The sequence below is a fragment of the Arachis ipaensis genome, chromosome B8, assembly GCF_059453495.1.
Source record: "Arachis ipaensis isolate K30076 ecotype BB chromosome B8, ASM5945349v1, whole genome shotgun sequence".
Classification (NCBI taxonomy): Eukaryota; Viridiplantae; Streptophyta; class Magnoliopsida; order Fabales; family Fabaceae; genus Arachis; species Arachis ipaensis.
Window position 1 is genome coordinate 93,357,222 of NC_142443.1, and position 5,006 is coordinate 93,362,227.

Sequence of the window (5,006 nt, forward strand, 5' to 3'; positions counted from 1 at the left end):
TGATGAAGATGAGATTGCTGCTACTTGGTTCCTCTCCATCTTCTTGGTGAGGTCAGCCAGCTGCTGGGTAATGAGCTTGTTTTGGGCCAACAGAGCATCTACATTGTTTAGCTCCATCACTCCTCTTGTGTTCCCTCTTTCGGAAGCATAGAAGTAGTCGTTTTCTGCTACTGTTTCAATAACATCTATGGCTTCCTCAATGGTCTTCTTCTTGTTCAAGGATCCTCCAGATGAATGGTCTACTGCCTTCTTTGACTCATAAGAGAGCCCTTCATAGAAGATGTGCAGCTGGACCCATTCGTTGAACATGTCAGGTGGACACCTCCTTGTTAAGTCCTTGAACCTCTCCCATGCTTCATACAGAGTCTCACCATCTTGTTGCCTAAAAGTTTGAACCTCAGCTCTCAGCCTATTGATTTGTTGAGGAGGGTAGAATCTTGCTAAGAATTTATTCACCATATCCTCCCAAGTTGTCAAGCTCTCCCTTTGAAAGGATTCCAGCCACTTGGCTGCCTTGTCCCTGAGTGAGAAGGGAAATAAGAGCAGTCTATAGGCGTCAGGATGAACACCATTAGATTTCACTGTGTCACATATTCTCAGGAAGGTGGTCAAATGTTGATTGGGGTCTTCTTGACCACCTCCTCCAAATGAACAGTTGTTCTGAACAAGGGTGATGAGCTGTGGTTTAAGTTCAAAGTTGTTGGCATGGATTGTTGGCTTTTGGATGCTACTTCCACAATTGCCTGGGTTTGGATTGATGTAAGAGCCCAAAACTCTTCTATCCTCCCCAGCATGATTTGCTCCACCTCCTCTGGCATGGTTGTGAGTCTCTTCTTCATGATGATTTTCCATGTTTTCTTCCATGTTAGGTTCAAAGTATTCCTCAAAGTGTTCCTCCTCTTCTTCAGCACCAACTACATGTTTTTCTTTTGCCTCCCTCCTTAGTCTAAGGAAGGTTCTCTCAGGTTCAGAATCAAAGGAAGTTGAAGCCCCGCTTCTTCTCCCTGTCATACAACCAACAAGTACAAGCAAAGAAAATAGGTGCAGACAGTATTTGTGTCAGAATTGCTGTTAGTTGTGGGTGATGCAATATATCAAACAGTTAGTGGGTTAGCAAACAGAATTGAAAATAACAAAGAAAAATAAAAGAGTAGAGGGGGAAGGGAAGAAGTTTAACTAAATCAAAAAGTAAATCACTCAAACAGAAAAATGAAATTCACAAAATAAAAATGCTCAATCTAGTGATCTTCCAATTTAATCATTGTTGATGCACAATCAATCCCCGGCAACGGCACCATAAACTTGATGCACGGAAAACTTGTCTCTCAACAAATCTCCCTTCGACAAGTGTACCGAAGTTGTCGTCAAGTAAAAACTCACAATAGAGTGAGGTCGAATCCCACAGGGATTGATTGATCAAGCAACTTTAATTAGAAGAATGTTCTAGTTGAGCGAATCCAGAATTTGGGTTGAGAGTTGCAGAGAATAAAATGGCGGGAATGTAAAAAACAGAAAAGTAAATGCTAGAATTAAAGGACTGGAAGTAAATGACTGAAAATAAATTGCAGAATTGTAAATGGGAATAGGGGATTTGCTCATAAAAGTAAATGGCAGAAATTAAAGAGAATGGGTAAGATCAGAGATGGGGAGTTCATTGGGCTTAGAAGATGTTGCAATTCTCCAGATTAAGTTCATTTTCATCTCTTCCTCAATCAATGCACTCATTGATCTCCTTGGCAATCTTAAGTGATTGAATTACAATTTCTTGCAATTCAATCTCTCAAATCTTGATCAATAGCCAATTCCTTGGTCAATTGCTCATGAGAAGAGATGAAGTATGGTCACTGATTATACCACATGCATTTCCCAAATCAAGTATTGAGAGGGTTATAGTCACATACCCATCCAAACCTAATTTGGTCCAACATGAGAAAACATTTCTAGCTTGATCTCTTCATTCCTCTTTCAAGGTTCAAAAGAGATCCAAGTTTGAATAGCTTCTCTTCCAAGATAACTACTCAATTGGATGAAGATCGAAAGCTTTCAAGTAAAATCAAGAGGAAAGATAGAAGAAGAATAATGAAAATTAGTATTGATCCATTAAATTACAACAGAGCTCCCTAACCCAATGAAAGGGGTTTAGTTGTTCATAGCTCTTGAAAATGAAAACAAAGATGGAGAATACATCATAAAACTAGAAATTGCAAAGAAAGTAAAATACAGAGAGTAGTTCTCTTTTTTCCCAGCCTCCAAAACTTCTTCTCAATTCAACGCTACTCCTATATATACTACTCTTCTCAGCTTCTAGTGTGATTCTTCAAGTCTTGGGCCTTTGGATCTTGAGTTTGAAGCAGTTCCTTTCTTTATTTGGGCTTGGCTTTACTTGCAGAGAGAAAGTGCGAAGTGGGCGGAAACTTTAGTTCAGGACGTTAGGGGTGTTAATATTTAGTGAGAATATAAGTTCGAGAACGTTAGTGACACTTAACATTGTCACTAACGTTCCAATGCACCCCTTTGCCTCACGTTAAAACCCATGTTAACTAGGTTAACGTGGCTTTTAACGTTGCCTTGTTAACCTTCGAGAACGTTAGTGACACTCAACATTGTCACTAATGTTCCAGTGTGCCCCTTCTTGCTTCACGTTAAAGCCCACGTTAACTAGGTTAACGTGGCTTCTAACGTGGCCCTTGCCATCCTTCGAGAACGTTAGTGACATTCAACATTGTCACTAACGTTCCAATGTGCGCCTAGGTCTCACGTTAGAGTCCACATTAACTAGGTTAACGTGGCTTCTAACGTGGCCATCTTTAGCCATCCCAACGTTAGTGACAATGTTGAGTGTCACTAACGTTGGCTCATCCTTCATTCCTCATCGCTAGCTTCCATGTTAACCAAGTTAACGTGGAAGTTAACGTGACTCTTGGGGGTTGTGTGGTTACTTCAACGTTAGTGACAATGTTGAGTGTCACTAACGTTGGCTCATCCTTCATTCCTCATCGTTAGCTTCCACGTTAACCAAGTTAACGTGGAAGTTAACGTGACTCTTGGGGGTTGTGTGGTTGCTTCAACGTTAGTGACAATGTTGAGTGTCACTAATGTTGTCGACAACTCTTCATCCCTTACGTTAGTTCCCACGTTAACCAAGTTAACATAGGAGTTAACATGGTACTTTGCACCATAGGCCAACGTTAGTGACAATGTTGAGTGTCACTAACGTTGGCTTCTCTTCCCCCCTTAACGTTAGAGGCCACGTTAACTAGGTTAACGTGGCTTCTAACGTGGCCACTTATGAGTAATTGCCAACGTTAGTGACAATGTTAAGTGTCATTAATGTTGGCTCAACTTCTCTTCTCCACGTTAGAGTTCACGTTAACTTAACGTGACTCTCTAACGTGGGCATTGATGGCTTTTTTGAGAGTGTTATTGGCAATCACTTTTCTCATTAACCTTGCAAGTTACCTCTCCTTTTCTTGCTTCCTTTTGTTCCTGAAATCAAGCAATAAAGTGCATCAAAGCTCTAGTCCAAGTCTTGAGTAATGCAAAATAATATTTGACACTAAACATATGCAAAATCCTCATGAAATTATGTAAAATGCACAATGTATGCTTGAATCAAGGCATAAGTGAATATCTACCCAAAACTAGCTTATTTCCTAAAGAAATGCATGAAACTAGCCTAAAAACAGTAAAGAAAAGGTCAGTGAAACTGGCCAAGATGCCCTGGCATCAGCATGATTCCAGGTTCAATAAAGTAAAATGAAAAGAAAATAAAAATGAAAGCAATTAACAAGAATTAAATTGAAAAAGAAGCGACCGTACCATGGAGGGTTGTCTCCCACCTAGAACTTTTAGTTAAAGTCCTTAAGTTGGACATTGGAGGAGCTTCCTGCTAGGGCGGCTTATGTTTAAATTCGTCCAAAAATCTCCACCAGTGCTTGGAATGCCAATAGCCTCCGGGATCCCAAACTAGGCATGCAAAGCTTCTGAACAGCTTCAAACAGATTGTTAGGCTCCCGGGGTGACAAACGTCAGAATAAACTCCAGGATCCCAAGCCTTGCTTTTAAATCCGCCTCCGTCTTGATCTACATGTCTCTATCCAGGCGGTTTAAAGAGTAGAATCTCACCATGGTGACCAAACGTTCTCTGTGATCCATGTAATTGAGCATGATACCAATCCGTGTACTTCGAGGTGAAGCGTGGAACCTTATTGAACCTTGTGCACCAACTCTGAGTACAAGCCATTTCCCTCTTACTCTTAAAGCCGCAAAGAGCTCTAAGCTGGCCATCTGTTTCAAGCAAACCATATTCAAGTGAATAAGTAAAGTTATAGGTTAAGGATTGTACCCACTTAAAGCTTGTATTAGGTGGTAATGGCCTTGGGATAGGTGTTTCCGGTGGTTCTGTAAGTTCTACTCCCTTGTGCTCTTCTGTGAATTCCTCCACTTCCTTGCAAGGTTCTACAATTGTATCTGTGTCCTGGTCAAAGTCTTCTATGTCTTCCTCATCACTTGAGTCATAGATTGGAGGTTGAGAGAAATCTACCTCCGCATCGTCTTCATATTCACTTGGGAAAGATTCTTCGACCTCAGAGAATTCACTTGCGGATGCCAGTTCATTACTAAGAGAATTTGACTTGTGACTATCATCATCAAGGGAATTTGTGTCCTGGGTTATTCCGTCTGATTCTTCATAAACAACTTGCCTTGGAGATTGTACAATATCCTCCTTAGCATTAACTGTAGCGTCCTTGACGGAGTTCTCCTCAGTTCTGGATTCCCATGGAGGTTCAGCGTCTCCTAGATCTTCAACCAACTCTTCTTCTTGAACAATGACAGCTTCTTCTACTTGTTCTAGTACGAATTCATGCTCTGTCTTGTCCACTGGAGTTTCTGGTATCTCCTTCATGCTACGCTCTTCGTTAGACTGTTCACATGGGGCTGTGGCCGATCCTTGTGTATTTGATCGCCTAGAAACCCATTGAATTATTGCTTGCTCCAGTTGTCGA

At 41.1% G+C, this 5,006-nt stretch overlaps 1 non-coding gene across 1 annotated transcript; it reads left to right on the forward strand.

Moving 5' to 3' along the window:
- Positions 1-307: 307 nt before the first annotated feature.
- LOC148548848 (small nucleolar RNA R71) lies at positions 308-411 on the forward strand. The gene has a single exon (XR_015897674.1). It is a non-coding gene; the product is annotated as a small nucleolar RNA R71 (small nucleolar RNA).
- Positions 412-5,006: the final 4,595 nt, after the last annotated feature.